Source organism: Schistocerca americana, chromosome 10 (assembly GCF_021461395.2).
Source record: "Schistocerca americana isolate TAMUIC-IGC-003095 chromosome 10, iqSchAmer2.1, whole genome shotgun sequence".
NCBI classification, from domain to species: Eukaryota; Metazoa; Arthropoda; class Insecta; order Orthoptera; family Acrididae; genus Schistocerca; species Schistocerca americana.
The window spans coordinates 157,737,807-157,765,386 of record NC_060128.1 but is presented as its reverse complement, the minus strand read 5'-3'; the positions used below and the strand labels follow the sequence as shown (position 1 = coordinate 157,765,386).

Genomic DNA, 27,580 nt, shown 5'->3' with positions numbered 1-27,580 from the left:
TCCACCTAAATTTTAACATTTTTCGATAGCACCACATTTCCGATGTATCACATTTGGCTACCATCACGCGCTATGCTCCGCAGATACGCATCCAGGAATTTCTTCCTCAGTTCCGTATCGATAGCTGATAGCCGTAGATGTCTTTCAATGAATAAAGCATTCCTTGGCTGAGTCCACTTTTGATATCCTCGTTCCTAGACAAGAGAATTGTCTCACTTCTTCCTGTCCTATGTCGTTCACAATATTAGTGATAAGCAAGTCGTTTTTTCTGCTTTCTGCTACTCTTCGTCACCTTCGTTTTCGCTCTGTTTTACGCTTAAGGTTTATTACGTGCCGAGTATGCGATCTATTCCTTTCAAGATATCTTCTCTACAGGTCTTCCTTTAATTCGGCCAGAAGGCGTATGTTAACAGAAGCGTTGGTATCTGTTTCTTATGTTCTTTTATTTCTCCTTCGAAATATTCCTTCATATGCTTCACTGCTGTTTTGACTTACACATTTAACAATGGTGATGATGACAGCCTGAAGTCATCTATCAACATCCTTTCCACACGAAGGTCTCGTATTTTACTTCCCGCTTTTAATATTAACTTTAAATACTGTACTACTCTTGTTATTCAGCAGCAAAATTTCTCAGCACAGTAATCCCTGTGTCCAGGGTAGCCGTACATCAAATGTTATCAATAATTAGGAAAAGTATACGTTGTAACAATATACTGAGGTGAAAAAACTCACAATATATATAAATGACCTAGTAGATAGTGTCGGAAGTTCCATGCGGCTTTTCGCGGATTATGTTGTACTACACAGAGAAGTTGCAGCATTAGAAAATTGTAGCGAAGTGCAGGAAGATCTGCAGCGGATAGGCACTTGGTGCAGGGAGTGGCAACTGACCCTTAACATAGACAAATGTAACGTATTGCGAATACATAGAAACAAGGCTCCTTTATGGTATGATTATATGATAGCGGAACAAACACTGGTAGCAGTTACTTCTGTAAAATATCTGGGAGTATGCGTACGGAACGATTTGAAGTGGAATGATCGTATAAAATTAATTGTTGGTAAGGCGGGTGCCCGGTTGAGATTCATTGGGAGAGTCCTTAGAAAATGTAGTCCATCAACAAAGGAGGTGGCTTACAAAACACTCGTTCGACCTATACTTGATTATTGCTCGTCGGTGTGGGATCCGTACCAGGTCGGGTTGACAGAGGAGATAGAGAAGATCCAAAGAAGAGCGGCGCGTTTCGTCACAGGGTTATCTGGTAAGCGTGATAGCGTTACGGAGATGTTTAGCAAACTCAAGTGGCAGACTCTGCAAGAGAGGCGCTCTGCATCGCGATGTAGCTTGCTGTCCAGGTTTCGAGAGGGTGCGTTTCTGGATGAGGTATCGAATATATTGCGACCCCCTACTTATACCTCCCGAGGAGATCACGAATGTAAAATTAGAGAGATTCGAGCGCGCAGGGAGGCTTTCCGGCAGTCGTTCTTCCTGCGAACCATAGGCGACTGGAACAGGAAAGGGAGGTGATGACAGTGGCACGTAAAGTGCCCTCCGCCACACACCGTTGGGTGCCTTGCGGAGTATAAATGTAGATGTAGATAGGATAGCTTTCAATATCGTGTCGGACCTCCTTTTGCCCAGAGTAGTGCAGCAACTCAACAAGTTCAAGGCCCCTAAGAAATATCGAGCTATGCTGCCTCTATGGCTGTTCATAATTGCGAAAGTGTTGCCAGTACATGATTTCGTGCACGAACTGACCTCTCGACAATGTCCCATAAATGTTCAATGAGTCTCATGTCGGGCGACTTCGGTGGTCAAATAATATTTTCGAATTGTCCAGAATGTTTTTCAAATCAATGACGAACGATTGTGGCTCGGTGACAAGATGCATTGTCATCCATAAAAATTCCATCGTTGTTTGGGAACAAGTAGCCGAACATAACCATTTACAACCAATGATGGGTTCAGTTGGACCGGAGGACCCAGTACATTCCACATAAAGACAGTCGACACTATCATGGAGCCACCACCAACTTGCGCAATTCATCATTGACAATTTGGGTCCATGGCAACGTGGAGTCTGCGTCACTCTCGCACCCTATCATCAGCTCTTGCCAACTGAAATCGGGGCTCATCTGACAAGGCCACAGTTTTCCAGTCGTTTAGGGTTCAGCCGATATCGTCACGGGCCCAAGACAGGCGCTGCAGGCGATGTCATGCTGTTATCAAAGGCACTCGATCGGTCCTCAGCTCCCATAGCCCATTAAGGGGGGTAGGACGTCAAACGGGCCGACTTGGAGCAGGAGAGGCATCACAGGACATTTCAATTTCCACTGTCTATACTTTTACAAATAAATTCATGAAGCTTTGTCAGCATGACCATGAAGGATTCAGGATTTACACTCACAGCAGTGGAAGATCGAAAACATAACAAAATAAATTTTTTTTGCATGTGAAATTTTATCATTTTTTTAATTACTAATGGTAGCATTTATTGCTATAGGTACACTTTTCTAAGTAAGAGAGATTCTTCGATGAATTTTGCACAGCATACAAACCATACTCAAAGATGTACGAAACTCTAGAATTTTACAAATCTATTAAAAACTGTGGTAAAAATTGAGGTAATTAACTAGAAAATTTGTGTTTTTTCTAAACGTAAAGTTTAAAATATAACAGATCATTCGTTTTAACATAAATTAAATAAATTCTAGAGTTTCATACACCTGTAAGTATGGTTTGTATGCTGCGCAAAATTCATCGAAGAATCTCTCTAACTTATGAAGAAAAGTGTACCTATAGCAACAAATGCAGCCATTAGTAAGTGAAAGACTGATGAAATTTCACACGCAAAAAAAAATTATTTTGGTGTGTTTTCGATCTTCCAGTGCAATGAGTGTGAATCCTGAATCCTTCCTGGTGATGCTGACAATGTTTTATGAATTTATTTGTAAAAGTATAGACAGTGGAAATTAAAATGTCCTGTGATGCCTCTTCTGCTCCAAGTCGGCCCGTTTGACGTCCTACTCCCCTTAACGCCAAATTTCACCGCACTGTCCTAACGGTTATGTTCGTCGTACGTCTCACATTGATTTCTGGGGTTATTTCAAACGCTGCTGCTCTCGGTCGCTAAGTGAAGGCTGTCGGCCACTGCGTTGTCCGTGGTGAGAGGTAATGTTTGCAATTTGGTACTGTCGGCACATTCTTTAGACTATGGATCTCGGAATATTGATTTTTAACGAAAGCTTTTGATAATGTTGACCGGAATACTCTCTTTCAAATTATAAAGGTGGCAGGGGTAAAATACTGGGAGCGAAAGGCTATTTACAATTTGTACAGAAACCAGATGGCAGTTATAAGAGTCGAGAGACACGAAAGGAAGGCAGTGGTTGAGAAGGAGTGATACAGGGTTGTAGCCTCTCCCCGATGTTATTCAATCTGTATATTGAGCAAGCAGTAAAGGAAACAAAAGAAAAATTCGGAGTAGGTATTAAAATCAATGGAGAAGAAATAAAACCTTGAGGTTCGCCGATGACATTGTAATTCTGTCAGAGACAGCAAAGGACTTGGAAGAGCAGTTGAACGGAACGGACAGTGTCTTGAAAGGAGAGTAGTAGATGAACATCAACAAAAGCAAAACGAGGCTAATGGAATGTAGTCGAATTAAGACGGGTGATGTTGAGGGAATTAGATTAGGAAATGAGACACTTAAAGTAGTAAAGGAGTTTTGCTATTTGGGGAGCAAAATAACTGATGATGGTCGAAGTAGAGAGGATATAAAATGTAGACTGGCAATGGCAAGGAAAGCGTTTCTGAAGAAGAGAAATTTGTTAACATCGAGTACAGATTTAAGTGTCAGGAAGTCGTTGCTGAAGGTATTTGTATGGAGTGTAGCCATGTATGGAAGTGAAACATGGACGATCAATAGTTTAGACAAGAAGAGAATAGAAGCTTTCGAAATGTGGTGCTACAGAAGAATGCTGAAGATTAGATGGGTAGATCACGTAACTAATGAGGAGGTATTGAATAGAATTGGGGAGGAGTATGTGGCACAACTTGACTAGAAGAAGGGACTGGTTGGTAGGACATGTTCTGAGGCATCAAGGGATCGCCAATTTAGTATTGGAGGGCAGCGTGGAGGGTTAAAATCGTAGAGGGAGACGAAGAGATGAATACACTAAGCAGATTCAGAAGGATGTAGGTTGCAGTAGGTACAGGGAGATGAAGAAGCTTGCACAGGAAAGAGTAGAGCTGCATCAAACCAGTCTCAGGATTGAAGACCACAATAACAACAACAACAACGATTTCCGGAATGGAATATCCCATGCGTTTAGCTCCAACTACCATTCCGCGTTCAAAGTCTTTCAGTTCCCGTCGTGCGACCATGATCACGTCGGAAACGTTTTCACATTAATCACCTCAGTACAAGTGACAGCTCCGTCAATGTACTGCCCTTTTATACCTACTGTATGCGACACTACCGCCGTTTTGACACATGCATATCGCTATCCCATGTCTTTTGTCACATCAGTGCAATACTGAGCTACTGCCATTGATTATACTTTTCGTTTCAAAAGCTGCGAGATCGTCGCGAACAAACAGTGACCCGTATACGTAATAAGTTTCCTTTAATTTATGTCTATGGTCACAAACTTTTTGTTAACAGATTACCGGTTTCGGTCTTTAATGACCATCATCAGATCTGTTTCATAAAAACAAAGTCCTAACGTACTGCAGCCATAGTGGCATCGTCAAATGTTAAATGCGGAATCAGCACCAGAATCGTCAAATACATATAAGTAATATCACATGCCGGAGTCCTGTTGTTTAAAACAAGCTGTACGTTAGGACTTTGTTTTTATGAAACAGATCTGATGATGGTCATTAAAGACCGAAACCGGTAATCTGTTAACAAAAAGTTTGTGACCATAGATGTAAAGTAAAGTAAACTTATACTATTCGTTGCGCTGGGGATTTGTCGACCGCGGTGGACGCTGACGTAATTGGGTGGAGAAGTTAGCAGCTGCTATCAAGGAGAAGTGGCGCGGTCCCCCTGGCCCCGAAGAAGGCCAAGATTAAAGCCCTCAGACAGCGGCCATCTTTGTGTCATTAGAGGAGAGCTATTAGGACCAGTCCCCCTACCCCGCTCTTTCTGAATTAAAGGGCGATTCGGGGAAGCCCCTAACGACCGCAGAATGTCCCGCAGCAAAAAGGGCCGCTTAGCGCGCGTGAGAAGAGAAGGGAGCGGGGCCGCAGGGCTAATAGCCGGGCCCCAGGCGGCGGCACAGGGAGCCCGTATCACAGAAGGGCCTACCGCAACGTCTCCAGGTCCCCGAGCCTAACTCAACTTACATTCGCTTTGTTTCGCAAAAGCGCTGAGAATGGATGTTAGCGGCGTACTAGTGTTTGTACACACATCCTCCTCTAGACTCCAGCTGTTTATACGAAGGGCAGTCATAAAAATTACGTGCATGTCCGAAGAAACAGACACTGTTGGCCAACGAGAGCTGTACGAGATACTTCACAATTAATTTGCTGACTGCGAATTTCTTGACGTTAGCTATATTTGGTATACAGGGTTGTCCATTGATTGTGACCGGGCCAAATATTTCACGAAATAAGCATCAAACGAAAAAACTACAAAGACCGAAACTGGTCTACCATCAAGGAGGAAACCAGATGGCGCTATGGATGGCCTTCTAGATGGCGCTGCCATACCTCAAACCGATATCAACTGCATTTTTTAAAATAGTAATCCCCATTTTTATTACATATTCGTGTAGTACGTAAATAAATATGAATGTTTTAGTTGGACCACTTTTTTCTCTTTGTGATAGATGGCGCTGTAATAGTCACAAACATATGGCTCACAGTTTTAGACGAACAGTTGGTAACAGGTAGGTTTTTTAAATTAAAATACAGAACGTAGGTACGCTTGAACATTTTATTTCGGTTGTTCCAATGTGATACATGTACTTTTGTGAACTTATCATTTCTGAGAACGCGTACTGCTACAGCGTGATTGCCTGTAAATACCACATTAATGCAATGAATGCTCGAAATGATGTCCGCCAATCTCAATGCTTTTGGCAATACGTGTAACGATATTCCTCTCAACAGCGAGTAGTTCGCCTTCCGTAATGTTCGCACATGCATTGGCAATGCGCTGACGCTTGTTGTCAGGCGTTGTCTGTGGATCACGATAGCAAATATCCTTTAACTTTCCCCACAGAAAGAAATCCGGGGACGTCAGATCCGGTGAACGTGCGGGCCATGGTATGGTGCTTCGACGACCAATCCACCTGTCATGAAATATGCTATTCAATACCGCTTCAACCTCACGCGAGCTATGTGCCGGACATCCATCATGTTGGAAGTACATCGCCATTCTGTCATGCAGTGAAACACCTTGTATTAACACCGGTAGAACATTACGTAGGAAATCAGCATACATTGCACCATTTAGATTGCCATCGATAAAATGGGGGCCAATTATCCTTCCTCCCATAATGCCGCACCATACATTAACCCGCCAAGGTCGCTGATGTTCCACTTGTCGCAGCCATCGTGGAGTTTCCGTTGCCCAATAGTGCATGCTATGCCGATTTACGTTACTGCTGTTGGTGAATGACGCTTCGTCGCTAAATAGAACGCGTGCAAAAAATCTGTCATAGTCCCGTAATTTCTCTTGTGCCCAGTGGCAGAACTGTACACGACGTTCAAAGTCGTTGCCATTCAATTCCTGGTGCATAGAAACATGGTACGGGTGCAGTCGATGTTGATGTAGCATTCTCAACAACGACGTTTTTGAGATTTCCGATTCTCGCGCAATTTGTCTGCTATTGATTTGCGGATTAGCCGCGACAGCAAATAAAACACCTACATGGGCATCATCATTTGTTGCAGGTCCAAGTTGACGTTTCACATGTGGCTGAACACTTCCAGGATACCGAGCAGCATACACAGCACACGCCCGTTGGGCATTTTGATCTCAATAGCAATACATCAACACGATATTGACCTTTTCCACAATTGGTAAACGGTCCATTTTAACACGGGTAATGTATCACGAAGCAAATACCGTACGCACTGGCGGAATGTTACGTGATACCACGTACTTATACGTTTGTGATTATTAAAGCGATATCTATCACAAAGCGAAAAAGTGGTCCAACTAAAACATTCATATTTCTTAACTCACCACACGAATATGCAATAAAAATGGGGGTTCCTATTTAAAAAACTCAGTTGATATCCGTTTGACCTACGGCAGCGCCATCTAGTGGGCCAACCATAGCGCCATCTGGTTTCCCCCTTCAAGCCAGACAAGTTTCGTTCTTTGTAGTTTTTTCGTTTGATACTTATTTCGTGAGATATTTGGCCCGGTCACGATCAATGGACCACCCAGTATACTGCCACACGTAAGTGACGTATGAAAATTTGTGTCGGACTAGTTCTCGAAACCGTACTACCTTCTTATTCCTAGTGGTCACCTAAATTACTTCGGCCATACGTGCACGCTTCCCCGACCGACCCGAACTTTTTTAATACCTCACGCTGTCTACATCCTTATAGTGTAGTCCACTTCACCACCTGCTTTCATATGTCACTAACGAGCTGTGGATCTGTAGCTAAGACATCTGATGTCAAGAAATTCCCAGTCAGCCAATTAATTTCGAAGTATTTCATACAACTGTGATTCGTCAATAGTGTGTGTTCTTTCAAACATGCATCTACATATTGCGAGCCTAGGCGGGCACACGAAGATAACAACATTGGTCTCGATTCCTCGCTTTCTCATTCCGGGAATCCGAGTGAAGTTTGGGTTGTTCCTAGGAGCATACCCGCATAGCCGAAGTGGCTAAGGCAGCTGCTCGCAGTAAGCAGGAAGTCTGGGTTCGAGACCGGATGTGGCAAATGGTTCAAATGCCTCTGAGCACTATGGGACTTAACATCTGAGGTCATCAGTCCCCTATAACTTAGAACTACTTAAATCTAACTAACCTAACGACATCACACACATCCATGCCCTAGGCAGGATTCGAACCTGCGACCGTAGCAGTCGCGCGGTTCCGGACTGAAGCGCCTAGAACCGCTCGGCCACAGCGGCCGGTTCGGATCTGGCACAAATTTTCATACACTGATGTGGTAAAAGTTATGTGATACCTCCTAATTTCGTGTTGGACCTCCTCTTTGCCGATGTCCGCAGCAGCTCGGCATGGCATGATATCAATAAGTCGTTGACAGTCCCCTGCAGGAGTACTGAGCCACGCTGCCTCTATAGCTGTTAATAATTGCGAAAGTGTTACCGATGCAGGTTTTGTGCAACGACTCATCTCTCGTTTATGTCCGATGAATGTTCGATGGCACTTATACTGAGCGATGTGGGCCGGCCGAAGTGGCCGTGCGGTTAAAGGCGCTGCAGTCTGGAACCGCAAGACCGCTACGGTCGCAGGTTCGAATCCTGCCTCGGGCATGGATGTTTGTGATGTCCTTAGGTTAGTTAGGTTTAACTAGTTCTAAGTTCTAGGGGACTAATGACCTCAGCAGTTGAGTCCCATAGTGCTCAGAGCCATTTGAACCATTTTTTTGAGCGATGTGGGTGGCTGCGCCAATCACTCGAATTGTCCAAAATGTTCTTCAGATCAATCGCGAACAATTGCGACCTGGTGACATGACGCATTGTCGTCCATAGAAATTCCGTCGTTATTTGGGACCATGAAGTCGGTGAATGGCTGCAGATGGTCTCCAAGTAGCCGAACATAACCATTTCCAATCAATTACCGGTTCAGTTGAACCAAAGAATCCAGTCCATTCAATGTAAACACAGACGACACCATTATGGAACCAGCACCAGCTTGCACAATGTCTTGTTGAAAAGTTGGGTCCATGGCTTCGTGCGGTCTGCGCCTCACTCGAACTCCACCATCAGCACCCAGCGAACGGGCTACCTGACGGGAGGCCCTAGTCACACGGCATTTACATTCTTTCCTAATAGAATATAAGGCTACTATAAATGAATCACACGTTTCCAAAGTTCTTTATCTTCCAAACTATTATATGTACAAGTATTACTTATGTGTCAAGAGAACCGTCAACTCACCAAGTTTGCATTGTGCCCACCAATTGGCACTACGAGTGCAGTGCATTGACAACATTGTGACAAAGCAAGAAAACAGTCACGGAGGAAACTAGTAGTACTGTATCCGAACATTACAGGTAGGGCGAACAAACCTGTAATGTTCGGATACAGTACTACTAGTTTCTTTGCTTGACACAGTCAAGTCGTTTAAATATCTGTATGTAACGTTGCAAAGCGGTATGAAATGGAACGAGCATGTGAAAGCTTTGGTAGGGAAGGCAAATGGTCGAGACTTCGGTTTATTGGGAGAATTTTAGGGAAGAGTGGTTCACCCGTAAAGGAGACCGCATATAGGACGCTGGTGCGACCTATTCTTGAGCACTGTTCGAGTGTTTGGGAACCGTACCAGGCCGGACTGATGGAAGACACCGATGCAATTCAGGGGTGGGCTGTTAGATTTGTTACCGGTATGTTCGAACAACACGTAACTTTTACGGAGATGCTTCCGTAACTCAGATTGGAATCTCTGGAGGGAAGGCGACATTGTTTTCGAGAAACACTACTGAGAAAATTTAGAGAACCGGCATTTGAAGCTGACTACCGAACGATTCTACTGCCGCCAATATGCCGTACATTGCTCGTAAGAACCACTAAAATAATATGTGAGAAATTAGGTCTCATACGGAGGCGTCGCCCTATTTGCGAATGGAACAGCAAAGGAAATGACTAGTGGTGGTTCGTGGTGCTTTGCATCATGCACCGCACAGTGGCTTCCGGAGTATCTGTGTAGATGTAGAAACAGTTTCCGAGTGCTTGAATATGCAATCGCCAGAATGTAGGAGTGTTCGGCAGTAAGACTCTTCATGATATTGTGGCGCGCATGAACGAGATCCGCAGTGTCGCAGAAGAAGTTTCATAGGCATTCTTCTTCTGTGAGAAGACTGACGAGTACTTCCTACCTTGCTATGTTGCATTTCTGGTTGTTTCCACAACTGACTGCTGATTCCGAGAATTTCATCTATCTTCAAGATGGGGCACCCCCTCATTGGAGCATCGAAGTTCGTCGCTATCTAAAAGAAAAACTTGCGCATTGTTGGATGGGTGTAGTTGTGGAGATGATGTGGCTCCATTTACTTGCGCCCCCCCCCCTTTTGGAGGGGGGGAGGGGAGGGGTACATGAAGGATCGTGTTAATGTACCCCTCCCGCAACGGCAAGAACACTCGAACAGATCAGAGAGCGCATCAGTAGTGCTGCTGCGATGACCATTGACAAGTTGTTACTACATAAGGCACGGAACGAATTGACTACCACTTAGACGTTTATCGTATGAGCAGAGGGGCACTCGTAGAATATTTGTAGAACACATATTTCAGACTTGGTGAATTTACAGCTCTACTCAAGCACCAGTAATATCCACACATGAAACTTCCTGGCAGATTAAAACTGTGTGCCGTACCGAGACTCGAACTCGGGACCTTTGCCTTTGGCAGGTAAGTGCTCTACCAACTGAGCTACCCAAGCACGACTCACGACCCGTCCTCACAGCTTTACTTCTGCCAGTACCTCGTCTCCTACGTTCCAAACTTCACAGAAGTTGTCCTGCGAAACTTGCAGGAGTAGCACTTCTGGAAGAAAAGATACTGCGGAGACGTGGTTTAGCCAGAGGCTGGGGGATGCTAATATCCGTACATGTATTACTTTGGAAAAGACAGAGCTTTGAAAATTAATAAATTATTTATGTACTTGACACTAAACTGATTAACGCAACTTTACTGCACTGTGCATGACATTCCTTTAAAAAATAATATCTGATTGGGGTAAATGTTTGGAGTTATCACTGGTGTCCCGTGCCGAGGAGTTGTGGAAGTTGGCAATCCTCGTACTGATGACACACACCAACACCAACAATAACGACCACAACAAGTATCTAAAAGGGGTAGTTAAATGAAAAACGAACACCTGCCACAACGGGACCTTGAAATTTTTCTATGCAAAAGTAACCACCACACGCGTTAAGCTAATTATCACACTGGAAGACGACACGATCCATTCCAGTTTTGCAGTGTTTTCCACACTGTAGCGTAACCTTCCTCCGATTGGCAGTATGGGGCGGGCGTTATCGTGCAGTAGGATGATTCCGTCCGACAGCACTACTGGGCGTTTTGACTTTCTGGCGCGATGCAGTTTCTGCAAAGTTTCCCCTGAGCGCTGAGCATTGAGAGTCACTCCACGTTCGAGGAACTCGACGAGCAGAGGGCCCCTGCAGTTGAAGAAGATGGTCATCATGACTTTACTGGACCTTGTGTGAACAACTTTGGATTTCTTTGGCGGGGGAGATGCGCATGTTTCCATTCTTGGTTCTACGGTTTCCCCTCGGGCTGTCAGACGCAATCATCCTGTTAGGCAATAATGCTGCCCCCCCCCCCCCCCAAACTGCCAATGGGACGAAGCCTACGCTTCATCGAATTGGTTGGGGGAAAACGGAACATCCTCCGTACACGTCGGACGTTTCAACGTCCGATTTTCCAGTCTCTCGTGACTTGAAGAAAGACATCCGTCGGTTTCAGCCGGACGATGAAGTGCAAGAATGGGTGCGCTTGTGGATTCGTCAGCGGTCGACCGCGTTCTACGACACACAAATTATTGATCGTCTCGTCACCCAGACGAAGAAATATCTTGAGGAGGGACGTTCTTGAAACTAACCGAATGTCAAGTTTTCAATAAGCTCCCAAAGATTCAGTGGTGAAATCGTATCCTGAGCGCCGCGCGCGATAGCCGCGCCGTCATAAGCCCCTTGTTACGGCCCGAGACGCTTCCCCCGTCGGGGGTTCGAGTCCTCCCTCGGGCATGGGTGTGTGTGTTGACCACCGTGTAAGTTTAAGTTAGATTAAGTAGTGTGTAGGCTTAGGGACCGATGACCTCTGCAGTTTGGTCCCATAATACCACAAATTTCCAAATTTTCCGTATCCGGAGTGCCTGGTTCAAAAGGCTCTGAGCACTATTGGACTTAACTTCTGAGGTCATCAGTCCCCTAGAACTCTGAACTGCTTAAACCTAACCAACCTAAGGACATCACACACACCCATGCCTGAGGCAGGATTCGAACCTGCGACCGTAGTAGTCCCGCGGTACCGGACTGAAGCGCCTAGATCCGCTCGGTCACAGAGGCCGGCCGGAGTGCCTGGAAAGTAATTAAATGTGAGACGCGACCTTCCTACCGCACCCATTTTTTGAAGCAACACTTCAGTACTAGCTCGGAGAACAACGATTCCGTGGATTACTTTCAAGCAAACATGTACGGAATACATCTAGAAGGCCGCGAAGTATACCCTGTGATTTCATAAATCATCTGTGTCTATGTTCTGTGTCTTACAAACAACAACTAACCAGCTGCCTTGTTTATAAACAAGCAGTTCTTGTTTTGCCACATTCTGATCTACTACAATTCTCAGAGTTGTAACTTGAGAGGCAGTTCTTGTATTTAATGATAGGAATCAAGGGAGGATGAAGATGCTAGAAGGAACTGGCTTTAAGATAGGAAATTTCACGACATCGTGAGAAAAATAGATTTGCAGCGCCTTTCTGCAGCCGACAAGACAGTTGAAGACCTGGTGGAGGGATGAAGGCAGGAAAGAAGAAACAAAAGAGAAGCTTTGAAGGAAAAGAGGATCGTGAATGAAAATCTGGGACCTCCTGAAGAGATGACATAAGAAGAAAAAATGTTAGGCTGAACTTTAAATTGCATTTCCTGAAAATAATGTTTTTTTAAAGTTTATGTATCCTTTTTCTCAGAATCTGTGAAGGCTAGAATTATGAAATATGCACAATTATTCCTGTAAACCAAAGAAATGTTGTCTCAAGAGTAATTTTCGTAATTCTAATTGCAAGCTGAGATATGGGGCATAGTGCTTGGAAACTTGCATGAATTTTATATTATAGTTACGAAATTATAATCAGAAAATTATTGAAATTCTCCTATTCGACATATTGAAAAAAACTCACGAGAGAAGCTCCTTATATGCAAAGAGATTTTGTAGAAATTACTTGCAGAGTTTCTGAGACAAATTGTATGTGATGTCACCGCCAGACACCACACTTGCTAGGTGGTAGCCTTTAAATCGGGCGCGGTCCATTAGTATACGCCGGACCCGCGTGTCGCCACTGTCAGTGATTGCAGACCGAGCGCTACCACACGGCAGGTCTAGAGAGACGTCCTGGCACTCGCCCCAGTTGTACAGCCGACGTTGCTAGGAAAGGTTCACTGAGAATTACGCTCTCAATTGCCGAGACGATAGTTAGCATAGCCTTCAGCTACGTCATTTGCTACGACCTAGCAAGGCGCCATTACCAGTTTATATTTAACTTGTGATGCGTGTACCGTCAGACCGATGTACACCACTTATGGATTAAAGTTAAGTATTGCATCAACTACGTACTTCATTTGCTACTATTAATTCCCTTAACTGTTCCAGACCTCGCGCCAGCCTGCGTGAGCTTAAGCGCGTGCCTTTCGGCTTCCTCTCATAGTGACTTGGCTGTCTTGCCAAGTCACAACACTGTACATACTATTTTTTGAGAATAAAATACACTACTGGCCACTAAAATTGCTACACCACGAAGATGACGTGCTACAGACGCGAAATTTAACCGACAGGAAGAAGATGCTGTGATATGCAAATGATTAGCTTTTCAGAGCATTCACGCAAGGTTGGCACCAGTGGCGACACATACAACGTGCTGACAGGAGGAAAGTTTCCAACCGATTTCTCATACACAAACAGCAATTGACCTGCGTTGCCCGGTGAAACGTTGTTGTGATGCCTCGTGTAAGGATGAGAAATGCGTACCATCACGTTTCCGACTTTGATAAAGGTCGGATTGTAGCCTATGGCGATTGTGGTTTATCGTATCGCAACATTGCTCGCGTTGATCGAGATCCAATGACTGTTAGCAGACTATGGAATCGATGGGCTCAGGAGGGTAATACGGAACTCCGTGCTGGATCCCAACGGCCTCGTATCACTAGCAGTCGAGATGACAGGCATCTTATCCGCATGGCTGTAACGGACGGTGCAGCTACGTCCCGATCCCTGAGTCAACAGATGGGGACGTTTGCAAGACAACAACCATCTGCACGAACACTTCGACGACGTTTGCAGCAGCATGGACTATCAGCTCGGAGACCATGGCTGCGGTTACGCTTGACGCTGCATCACAGAGAGGAGCGCCTGCGATGGTGTACTCAACGACGAACCTGGGTGCACGAATGGCAAAACGTCAATTTTTCGGATGAATCCAGGTTCTGCATCACGATGGTCGCATCCGTGTCTGGCGACATCGGGGTGAACGCACATTGGAAGCGAGTATTCGTCATCGCCATACTGACGTATCACCCGGCGTGATGGTATTGGGTGCCATTGGTTACACGTCTCGGTCACCTCTTGTTCGCATTGACGGCACTTTGAACAGTGGACGTTACATTTCGGATGTGTTACGAGCCGTGGCTCTACCCTTTATTTGATCTCTGCGAAACCCTACATTTCAGCAGGATAATGCACGACCGCATGTTGCAGGTCCTGTACGGGCCTTTCTGGATACAGAAAATGTTCGAATGCTGCCCTGCCCACCACATTCTCCAGATCTCTCACCAATTGAAAACGTCTGGTCAGTGGTGGCCGAGCAACTGGCTCATCACAATACACCAGTCACTACTCTTGATGAACTGTGATGTCGTGTTGTAGCTGCATGGGCAGCTGTACCTGTACACGACATCCAAGCTCTGTTTGACTCAATGCCCAAGCGTATCAAGGCCGTTATTACGGCCAGAGGTGGTTGTTCTGGGTACTGATTTCGCAGGATCTATGCATCCAAATCGCGTGCAAATGTAATCACATGTCAGTTCTAGTATAATATATTTGTCCAATGAATTTCTTCTTGGTGTAGCAGTTTTAATGGCCAGTAATATACAAGTAAACAGTGAATGTGTTGATTTAATGTTGAACATGATAGAAAATTTCATTGTCATATCTTCAAAATTCTGGATTTCGTACATCTTTAAAATAGCGTGTGCTTTTCATGAAGGTGACCCCTTATCGCGTGTGGTGTTTACTTTTGAATGGAACCATTCCACGGTCCCTTTGCGGCAGGTGTTCAGTTTTCATTCGACTGGCCCTCGTAATTGGCGGGAGCACCGCCGCCCGGTCTGCCGTCCATCCCCGTCAGACATTCCGTGCACGCAGCTCGACTCACTGGCTGGCACCATTCGCGGCCACGCCGTCCGCCCCGGGCAACCGTTCCGCGGCTGGACACTGCGCTGGCTGCCGTCCGCTGCGCCGGTTATGCGGCCCTAATGGCCCCACGAATGGCGTGGCGCCGCTCCATTAGGCGGCTGAGTGCAGTCTCCTCCTCCCCCTCCCACTCCTCCCCCACCGCACTGGAACAGACTCGCAAACGGGAGACGCGGCCATTCATCGGGTCAGCGAGATGCCGCGGCAGCAGTGTGGCTGCGGCAGCACCGGCGTCCAGGGCAGCTCAGACGTGTCTCAGGCAGGAGCAACTGAAGTATACGATACTCTGGATTAGCGAAGCACCCGATACAAGCGCTCTTTCGGCTCACAGCCTTTCTTTTCGGAACATTCACATTGCCACGTGGGTTTCAGCATACAGGGTGAACCAGAACTACACCTACGAATTTTCAGAGGTTCTTCGTGGGCACCGTCTGAGCATTTTCGTATAAGTCACCCCCGGCTGCTTGTTACAGAGTGAATGTTTTACTGTTTGTCTGGGTTACCGATTGACATTGCTATAAAATGTTGTTTAATACGTCTGACTACTGTGAGTTCGTTAGCCAAAAAGTCACGAAACAACACGCAGCGATAATAAGAGGCGTGTGTTTTAAGTAAGTACCGTTTCGAAATTAAAAAAAGACGTGCTGAGATATCTCAATACTTTTATTTATACATGAAAGCCTGTACCTTAATCTAGTCACTGACGCCATTACAGTGTGATTCTTCCTTGTTTACGTTGTGTACTGAGTGTTTAAGATGCCTCCGATAATCGTGAGTCCCGCCGACTGTGAAGTACGGGCTGTTATAAGATTTCTTAGTGATAAAGGCCTAAAAGCGGTCGATATTCATCGTGAGATCTGTGCAGTTTACGGAGAAAGCATTATGAGTGATGGAATGGTAAGAAAGTGGGTGAGAGTATTTAAAGATGACCGCACAAACTTGCATCATGAACAACGGAATGGGCGTCCTTCGGTCGTTAATGAAAGTTTGGTGCAGGAAGTGGACAATAAGGGGAGAGAAAATAGACGCTTTACGATTTCCTCCTTGCAGGACGACTTTCCTAATGTATCTCGTACTGTTTTGCATGGCACTGTGACCGAGCACTTGAATTACCGAAAATTGTGCGCACGTTGGGTACCGAAAATGTTGACGGATGTGCACAAAACCAAACGTTTAGACAGTGCATTGGCTTTCCTTGAGCAGTACCACAACGACGGTGATGATTTCTTAAGCCAAATTGTTACGGGCGATGAAACATGGGTGGCCTACCTCACACCAGCATCAAAGAAACAGTCCACAGAAGCTGAGCAAGGGCATGGTTTTGCTGCAAGGCAATGCCCGTCCGCATGTGGCGAATCAGACCAAAGATCTCATCACATCTTTCCGATGGGAAACTCCAGATCATCCTCCGCACAGCCCCGATCTTGCGCCCAGTGACTACCATCTGTTCCTGCACTTGAAGAAACACCTGGGCGGTCAGCGTCTTCAAGACGATGGCGAAGTCAAAAGAGTCGTGATGCAGTGGTTAACAAGTCAGGCGGCAGACTTCTATGAGGAGGGGATTCAAAAACTGGTACAACGTTATGACAAGTGCCTCAATATTGACGGAAATTGTAGGAAAATTAGATTAAGGTACAGGCTTTCATGTAAAAATGAAATTATTGAGATATCTTACCACGCCTTTTTCTAATTTCAAAATGATACTTGCTTAAAAAAACACGCCTCGTCTTATGACAAAACGACATAGCTGTCCCTACACAATAAACAGAGTTTCAATCAAACAAGAGGAACTTGTACAATGCTCGTCACTTTCACTGAATAATAAGAGAATGATGGCTGAGTTTGGCCACTATGCACAACGATAACGCCGTCCTACAGAGACGTGTAACCGATCATATTCATTGCTGAATAAAACAGTCTTGCTTGCGAAGGTATCGCTTAGGTGACGCGTTTCGCTTTTGTAGGGCATTATCAGATTATCATGGACAAACGGACATTCGTGGGGCTATTCTGCTGTGAAATAAGCGTACGTCCCAATCGATTAAACCGGGGCAAGTACCTCCGACACAGTCATAACGGCAGGTGCAGCGACAGGAGCACACCTACAGAATTGCACACATCTTGCTTCACTAAATATAGTGCAACGAAAACCAGCTATGACAGCAGAAGACACATGCTCGACGTCTTATACTGTGATATTCGTTGCGCTCTGTTTAGTGAAGCAAGATGTGTGCAATCTGTAACCCCATTTCTGCGGCACCGCACTCGCCACCATGGCTCTATAAGAGGCTTGGATGTATGCTTATTGCGTAGCGTAACAGTTCTGCTACCGTCTCTCAGTCCATGATAATCTGATGGTCCTCTACAACGGCGAAAATCATCATAAATACTATTTTACTCAAGAGCAACTTTTATACAGCAGCTGTGCCATCAGCCTGGTGGAGTGGGAGATGTTTCATGGGTTTATTACACTACTGGCCATTAAAACTGCTGCTCCACGAAGAATGACCTGCTACAGACGCGAAATTTAAGCGACAGGAAGAAGATGCTGTGATATGCAAATGATTAGCTTTTCAGAGCATTCACACAAGGTTGACGCCGGTGGCGACACCTACAACGTGCTGACATGAGGAAAGTTTCCAACCGATTTCTCGTACACAAACAGCAGTTGACCGGCGTTGCCTGGTGAAACGTTGTTGTGATGCCTCGTGTAAGGATGAGATATGCGTACCATCACATTTCCGAGTTTGATAAAGGTCGGATTATAGCCTATCGCGATTGCGGTTTATCGTATCGCGACATTGTTGATCGCGTTGATCAAGATCCAATGTCTGTTAGCAGAATATGGTATCGGTGGGTTCAGGAGGGTAATACGGAACGCCCTGCTGGATCCCAACGGCCTCGTATCACTAGCAGTCGAGATGACAGGCATCTTATCCGCATGGCTGTAACGGATGGTGCAGCCACGTCCCGATCCCTGAATCAACAGATGGGGACGTTTGCAAGACAACAAACATCTGCACGAACAGTTCGACGACGTTTGCAGCAGCATGGACTATCAGCTCGGAGACCATGGCTGCGGTTACCCTTGACGCTGCATCACAGACAGGAGCTCCTGCGATGGTGTACTCAACGATGAACCTGGGTGCACGAATGGCAAAACGTAATTTTTTTTATGAATCCAGGTTATGTTTACAGCATCATGATGATCGCATCCGTGTTTGGCGATATCGCGGTGAACGCACATTGGAAGCGTGCATTCGTCATCACCATAGTCCCGTATCATCCGGCGTGATGGTATGGGGTGCCATTGGTTACACGTGTCGGTCACCTCTTGTTCACATTGACGGCACTTTGAACAGTGGACGTTACATTTCGGATGTGTTACGACCCGTGGCGCAACCCTTCAAATGGTTCAAATGGCTCTGAGCACTATGGGACTTAACTTCTGTGGTCATCAGTCCCATAGAACTTAGAACTACTTAAACCTAACTAACCTAAGGACATCACACACATCCACGCCCGAGGCAGGATTCGAACCTGCGACCGTAGCAGTCGCGCGGTTCCGGACTGAGCGCCTTAACCGCGAGACCACCGTGGCCCTCTACCCTTCATTCGATCCCTGCGAAACCCTACATTTCAGCAGGATAATGCACGACCGCATGTTGCAGGTCCTGTACGGGTCTTTCTGGATACAGAAAATGTTCGACTGCTGCCCTGGCCAGCGCATTCTCCAGATCTCTCACCAATTGAAAACGTCTGGTCAATGGTGGCCGAGCAACTGGCTCGTCACAATACGCCAGTCACTACTATTGATGAACTGTGGTATCGTGTTGAAGCTGCATGGGCAGCTGTACCTGTACACGCCATCCAAGCTCTGTTTGACTCAATGCCCAGGCGTATCAAGGCCGTTATTACGGCCGGAGGTCGTTGTTCTGGGTACTGATTTCTCAGGATCTGTGCACCGAAATTGCGTGAAAATGTAATCAGATGTCAGTTCTAGTATAATATATTTTCCAGTGAATACCCGTTTATCATCTGCATTTCTTCTTGGTGTAGCAATTTTAATGGCCAGTAGCGTAGAAGTCCATCGGGTGAGTGAAACGGGACAGGATGTTGGAAAGTCTATAACTTAAGAACAGGCCACCAATTAAAGAGTTACACACAACGCAAAAAGGCATGAGCGAAGAAATGGTGTGCACATCGGTCCTAAATCGGTACGTGAGTAAGACAGGGTTCTTGTTTTTCATCTACTCTGTTTACCCTACACATCGAAGACTTGCTAGTGAAGACGCTAGAAATAGAGAAGAAAGAATAAACATGGGCGGCTGGAATATCAATTGTGTCAGATTTTCTGGTACTGCTTGCAGGTGAATTATAATCTATTCAAAGAAAAGACTTGAAGCAAAATTGTAAGACTATGGAATGAAAATCAACACACTCAAAATGAAGATGATGAGAGTACGTGACGAAGACGATATGAAAGTGTTAACAACATAAGGTCAAATTGAACAGGTTGCACAATATTGATATTTGGGGAGCATGCTGGCAACTGGACGAGTGAGAAAGGAATAAGATCAAGATCTGCAATAGCGAAATAAGCTTATCATGCAGCGAAATGTGGTAGCAATTACTGATAAGGTTGTTTAAATGCTTCGTGTGGATTTTTTGCGAACGTCTGTGCAAGTTAGGCATTGAAGAATAGATACACAAAATTAAAGCATTGGAGATGGTTTGGAAGAGACAGGAAAAAAGATAAAATGGACAGGGAAGTAATGGGAAGATAGAGAAAAACAGAACTCTCCTTAACCTCGGTAAGAAAAGAAAAGTAGAGTGGGTGGGACGTATACCGCGACTAAAAGGAGTTCTGACTACAGCTATCGAATGTACCGTGGGAGGACAGAAGGAATAGGAAGGAGATGAATATAAACGTTGGAAGTGAAAAGAGGAAGGTAGCAGACTACGAAGCAGTTGGCCTGGAACAGGATCACATGGAGACAGCAGTGCTGGCGAAGCGCTGAAGTAGGAAATGCAGAGTAGTCGTGCAGATGTAGTTACAGATACTGGAATTCTTCGTCTGGCGCAGTGCGTAGAGCTAGACTTGGCGGTGAGTCACAGGTGATCGATACCGCCTTGTGGCAACAGCAACAGTTAGTTTGCTGCACCGCTTGGCTTAGAACCAGATCATAGATGGGCCGCTAATTCCTTTTCGAGTAGTCCAGTCAGTGTTACCGCATCACAATCTTAGTGTAGTATCTGTAGGGACGACCTAAGAAGATGTGGCTCTTCTTTACCGCAGTGTCGTAATGTGGATGCTGCCAAACAAACGCGACGCAGGTGTTCCCCCAGGAGCCGCGACTGAAAGTGAGGCGTGTTGTAGAGTTCTTGAATCTTCCGGCCCCCTAAAGTTTCTCGTGTCAGAGCTTAGTCAACAATATCGGATTTACTTTAACATTATCTCTGCCTCTGTATCAGGGTGACTCTTCTCACTTTTCGACTTATCTCTCCTTACCAGTTTGAGGTCGTTCAAAATATCCCCAGCTGCTACAGTTACTTATTTTTGCGCGTATTTCATTTCCTACTGCAAAGAGTTGCGCATGCTGTTGTAGAACAGAACTCGTCCTTTACAGATAAGTATGCCAGTAGCCTAGGGCAGAATGGCCCCGAACTGGAAATATTTGGGAGGGGATTTCCAAGTCTGGCGTTCGCTTGGTATGCAAGGGAAACCGTAAAAAAACCTCTGTAGGAGCTAGGAGATGAAGCTATTTTATTTTTTATTTCTTGGTCCATGTTGAGTATTATCTCAGTAAAAAATTAAATCTGTGTGATCGTCTCTCTCTCTCTCTCCGTGTGTGTGTGTGTGTGTGTGTGTGTGTGTGTGGGTGTGTGTGTGCGTGCGTGTATGTGTCATTCTTTCTCTCCTTCGTAAGTGGCTGTTTTGATCAGGTGTCTGCTGTTCCATTTCCAGGATTACGGCAGTGAGGTTTTACTCAGCACATGGTACACCCAGAGTCATAATTTCGATGTTTATTAATAAGTTCATGACGATGTATGCCTCTGGATGGTTGTTTCGTCCGGTGTAGAGGTATCTCAGTAAGTGAGGCGCTGATCCGCAACGATCTGACGAACCATGTGCTTCTAGGTGTATAAAAACGCTCGTCGTCCATCACAAATTCAGCGTGCAAATCTTAATTTCCTTAGGCAGTGAAATTTTTTTTTTCGCCTACGACAGCTGATATTGAAGTAAGTACGAGGACATCCATGTTCTTTCTTCGAAGCGCCGTTGTAGATGAGACTTTGTTTGTTTGTGGTTTTATTAGTTTGTGGTTTTATTACACTCATGCTCGTAAATTAAGGATAACTGCAGAACGTGGAGCCGCACAACTTGACACTACAAAAAACTGGCGCTAATAGCATAGTCACATATGGAACACACACGACACAGATGATCACCATGCACACGTACACATGCCGCACAACGGGTTGGCATACTCTGTATTAGGTGGTCGAGCAGCTGCTGGGGTACAGCCTCCCATTCTTGCACCAGTTCCTGTCGGAGCTCCTGATGCGTCCTAGGGGTTTGAAGACATGCAGCGATACGTCGACCGAGAGCATCCCATACGTGCTCGATGGGGTTTAGGTCTGTAGAACAAGCAGGCCACTCCATCCGCCTGCTATCTTCTGTTTCAAGGTACTCCTCCACGATGACAGCTCGGTGGGGCCGTGCATTATCATCCATCAGGAGGGAGGTGGGACCCACTGCACCCATGAAAAGGCGGACGTACTGGTGCAAAATGACGTCCTGATACACCTGACCTGTCAAAGACATGCAAGGGTGTACGAGAACCAATCATAATCCCACCCCACACCATCAAACCACTACCTCCATACAGGTCCCTTTGAAGGACATTAAGGTGTTGGTATCTGGTTCCTGGTTAACGCCAGATGAAAACCCGGCGCGTATCACTGTTCAGACTATACATGGACTCGTCCGTGAACACAACCTGGGACCACTGTTCCGTGGCCGTCTGCGGGCACTGATGGTGAAGTATCGGTCTTCTTGTGGTGTTGTACACTGTGGACGTCCTGTATTGTAGCGCCTGGACACGTTTCATGTCTGCTGGATGTGTTGCCATAATCTTGAGATCACACTTTGTGGCACACGGAGGGCCCGTGCTACGACCTGCTGTGTTTGACCAGCCTCGAGTCGCCCTAGTATTCAACCCTCATAACGTCATCAATATGCGTTCTTTGAGCCATTTTCAACACACAGTCACCATTAGCACGTCTGAAAACGTCTGCACACTTACTCGCTGCACCGTACTCTGACATGCACCAACACACCTCTGTTTATATGGACTGTTGCCAGCGCCACCCCGCGACGACCGCAGGTCAAATGCACCGCATGGTTATACCCCGAGGTGATTTAAACCCGCAAACCGCCCACCAGAGCCTTGTTTCACCACGTGTCAGCATTATACTTATGAGCATGAGTGTAGTTTGGTATCCATTGTGAAAGTCTAGATGCAGTACAACACGTTCTAACCTACTGATTTGCGACAATGATTCAAATGGTGACTGTAAGGGTGCAGTACAATTTGTGAAAGTTATGCTATCGACTTGTCAGTTGGCAGACATTATCACTGCGTCTCGATAAATAACCAACACTATTAAGTCCGCAGCCTGTTGTCGCACAACTGTAAAAGAAGCTGACAGATGGCCAGAAACGAGAACTATAAGAAATCGAAGACTTTCAGTCTCGCGCGTATGCAGCTGTAGTTAAAGATGCGTAGATTGCTGGCAGTGCATATTTCACGTTTAGTTTCAGCATTAAAATTGTGAAGCGCACCAGTTACTTACAGATGGCCCACCCGACTGGCCATCCGGCGGATTAGTGTCGAGGGCCGGTGTGCCAGTCAGCCTGTGGATGGTTTTTTACGGCGGTTTTCCATCTGCCTCGGCGAATGCGGGCTAGTTCCCCTTATTCCGTCTCAGTTTCACTGTGTCGGCGGCTGCTGCGAAACACTGTCTCCACGTACGCGTACACCATAATTACTCTACCATGCAAACATTTGGGGTTACACTCGTCGCCGGCCGCGGTGGCCGAGCGGTTCTAGGCGCTTCAGTCTGGAACCGCGCGACTGCTACGCTCGCAGGTTCGAATCCTGCCTCGTTCATGGATGTGTGTGATGTCCTTAGGTTAGGTTTAAGTAGTTCCAAGTTCTAGGGGACTGATGACCTCAGATGTTAAGTCCCATAATGCTCAGAGCCATTTGAATTTACTGGTACACTCATCTGTTATGTTCTTGAGAAAGATTTTGTGCATTCCATTGGATTATACCGACCATAGGAACATTCGAAAATAGAAATTCGGAACACCACGCCATTTGCGCGAAGACAGTTTTGACACTGCGACATTTCTTGGTGTAAATCTAACTTTGGAAAGAAACTTCGTTAGCAGTGCTGAAAACTTGGCAATAATTTCACGCAAAATTAGGCAAAATGGATCACTTTTACGAAAACTGGCGCTTTCAGTTTATTAAGAACCAATATACACTAAAGGAATTTCACCAAAAAAATTTCAAATAATTTTTCATTGATTTATTTTTTTAAATTTATTCGCCACACTGTTTGTTGTGTCTAGACAAGACAGCATAGACACAATGAGAGGAAGCCGAAAGGCGCGCGCTCAAACTCACTCAGGCTGGCGTGAGGTCTGAAACAGGATACGTAATGAATGCTATAAAGAAAAGTACGTAGCTTCCGGAATACTTAACTTTAATCCACATTTGTAGAACATCGCTCCTGACGATATATTAATAGAATCTCAATATCAATTGAATACGGCGCCTTGTTAGGTCGTAGCAATTGTAGCTGAAGGCTATGCTAACTATCGTCTCGGCAAATGAGAGCGTAGTTGTCTGTAAACTGTTCCTTGCAAAGTCGGCTGTACAACTGGGGCGAATGCCAGTACGTCTCTCTAGACCTGCCGTGTGGTGGCGCTCGGTCTGCGATCACTGACAGTGGCGACACGCGGGTCCGACGTATACTAATGGACCGCGGCCGATTTAAAGGCTACCACCTAGCAAGTGTGGTGTCTGGCGGTGACACCTCAGTGTTAGTAGTCGATAAGGGCAAGGTTATTTAAATATAGAATGGAATAATCTTCTGCGGACGTAGATAAACTGAAAACAAAAATAAAAATGAAAATCGGGTTTGAATATTGGGCACAAAAATGTGAAGTCGTGACGTTGGTCACTGTGCCCCCGCTTCGGTTGAACCGGTTACTCACTCAAAGCGAAATGAAGTACCTCGAAAACTTCGATCGTCATTTCCTCAGAAACGGCCGAGTGTCTACAGATAAGCCGAGACACGTGTTCGCTTATTTTGGCTCCTCTTCCACGACGTTTCTGGAAAATGGGACTACGGCACCTGCCACGTTCTCCTCGTCAGTGAGTGTTAAGAGCTCGCAGAAAATATCGTGGCACGTGCCCAGAGATGCGTTGACTGTCACCTAGCGACCTGCGTGCGCACTTCGATCGCTTTCGTTGCTGTCTCTTTACTACACACGGTGGATCCGTAGTCTTTGGGGACGAGGAAAGTTCTTCACAATCAGGCACGGGCAATTATGTGCAAATACCGTTAAATTTACATCGGACAAGACAACCGAGGAAGCAAAAATCTCATTAAAAACAGTACTCGAGAGAGTTGTAGGAACCGGTATCCATTCGAATCACGCAATAAAGAGAATAAATTGCGCTATAATGAGAGTAAACGAGGAGAGGAAAATATAGCTAGAAGCTAGAAGCTTCCGTACTACTTCAGGAAAGACGCAGAAGAACGAGAAGAAATATTGACGAACAGGCTGTCAAAGTGTAAAATAGATTTTTATTTTTATCAGAGAATACTTAAGTATAGTATACGTAGGAATGTATACTAGGGTAATGAACTATGAAGCCTACTCATAACGGATAAGGGGGGGGGGGGGCATACCCGGCATTTGCGAGTATATAGGGCAAGCGTACCTCCATGGAGATAGGATGACCTGTGGCAAAAAAACAGGAATGTTTTATAAAGGGGCGTACCAACCAAAACGGAAAGAGGAAGTGCTCTCATAAGGTCGACCCACAGGAAAGGTGTAGGTACTGATCCTAGGAGGACAGTATCGTGACAAAAGTAACAAAATTGTACAGGAATTACAGGAATTATTGTGGAAAGTATGAATTCTACGCACAACTAGCATTATTATGTGTCATATAAACAATTGAGTGTCAAAAGAACACTTTAATTTTGCCCAGAGTTCCTCCAAACTACAAAAAATAGTAAGAATATTAGATACTAAGGAAAGGTAGACCAAAAGATGAGGAACAAAATAGATTAATCATGTTTCAGGAACACCTGGAATTTATGACTGGAAATAACAGAGTCCTCACAATTTCTAAATACTAGTGAAGAGCTGACTAAAACGTCGAGTGAATGCTCATGGCTTAATATTAAAGTAGGATGAGAGAGAATAGCGAAGTAGTAAGCAAAAGATTATTCACGGTTATTGAAAGAAAAGAAATGCATACTGTTAAAATACGAAATTCTTATTATGTGTAAAATTATTTACATAATGATTACATATCCGGGATATGTAGTGATTCGAGAATTTCGGTGTAAATTCTAGAACCACTCGGCCTTCTACCATCTTGAACACACGATATTTTAGATGTCAGTGTAGGATGATAGAATCCTCCCTACCGCACGTCACATGTTTGTGTATTGAGGTTTGAAATTCGGTCGCCAGAAGAATGTAGACGCGGTGGTCGAACTGCACCGACAAGTAACTGTCGGGCAGTCTATGGGTGTTTAGTGAGTGCGTACGAGAGGACCATGGAGTATTTATGTAACTCTGTGAAAATAGTGTCAGTGGCCATTGCTAGTGAAAAAAGGAGCTCTTAAAAAAAACTCTTAATCCAGACTTGCTAGAGGCAAGACATGTTTATTATTTCGGTGTAACAGAGTCGTGGTTATTAAACCAACCCTGTTGTTAATGTAAGTTAATTGTTTCTAATGTGAGACGACACGGGTGACTTACAAGAAGTCGAATGTTTATGTGAGAAGTGTGAGTTTTGTTCTTTATGGAAATTGAAATATACCAATAGCGAACTAAAAGTGTTCTTCTAGTACCTCCTTATTTCACGACTAAAGAGGCAGTCTTAGAGGTTCCTTTAACTAGCATTATCCTTCGGAGGTGGAGTTTATAGAGATTCCAGCAGCTGCTTAACCAACGAAGAAGATCGCCTGCGCTCTCTGAAGTTAGTCAACTTGTATAAAGGAGGTGGAAAGGTAACATACATACACTTCACACACTCTTCTGTTGTCAAAAGCGTTAGACCCTTTATAGCTCTCAGGTTTCCAAATCTCATCCAGTGCAGTCCCCAAAACCCTTCCCATCCTGTTCGGTAAGTCTCCCTTGACCCATGGTTCTGGGCAACTTTCCCAAAATCTGCCCCTTTTCCTAGACCTCTCCCGTCATTTCCCTTCACCCCTCTTCCTTCCCCATCAACCTATCTGCCTGAAGATGGAGCCTCTTGCTCAGAAAGATTACCTAATTATAATCAACGTCACAGAGTGTCAGTATAGTAATCGACGACATTGTCCGCTATGCCACGGGTCAAGCAATTTTGTGATCACTGTAATTCTGTTTACATTTTAGAATGTGTAATAGACACCCATATGAATCAAAGTATCTCATTCAAATTATTCTTTGGCAACACGAGAAAGAGAGAACGTTTTTAAAAGCGGTGTAGCTGCACCAGCAGAAGGAGCAACGAGCTGAAAGCTGTGAAAGAGGGCACTAGCGACAGTCGTGTTTTCAACTATCCAGCCTCTCGCACGCGCATGCTGGCACTGTCACTCACCTTGGGCGGCCCCGGCTGTGGAGTGTGTGTGCAGCTAGCGGCCGCGGACGTGCGCGCACATGCTGCAGGCCCGCCTCACTGCTCCGCGATCCTGCAACACACACGTGCCCACACACCGTTCACCTCAACTCTCACACTTGTACCGTAACACCTAAAAACGTACACTGAAATATTCTGCTTGTTGATCTTGTAGTTCGCACCATGTTCCGAAATTTTTGTACATAACCTGCACGTAATATTTCGCATTATTCTATTCAAAAATATTATACTAACTAATTAAATATATAATTGCAAAAGATA

The 27,580-nt window shown here is 45.3% G+C and overlaps 1 protein-coding gene across 1 annotated transcript in view; it reads right to left on the bottom strand.

Annotated features, from left to right (window-relative positions):
* Positions 1-27,368, bottom strand: part of LOC124552499 (glutamate-gated chloride channel) — a 436,122-nt gene extending 408,754 nt beyond the window's left edge. The window contains exon 1 of the mRNA XM_047126783.1: positions 27,281-27,368. The gene's annotated coding sequence lies outside the window, so the exon portion shown is untranslated. The remainder of the gene's footprint in view (positions 1-27,280) is intronic.
* Positions 27,369-27,580: the final 212 nt, after the last annotated feature.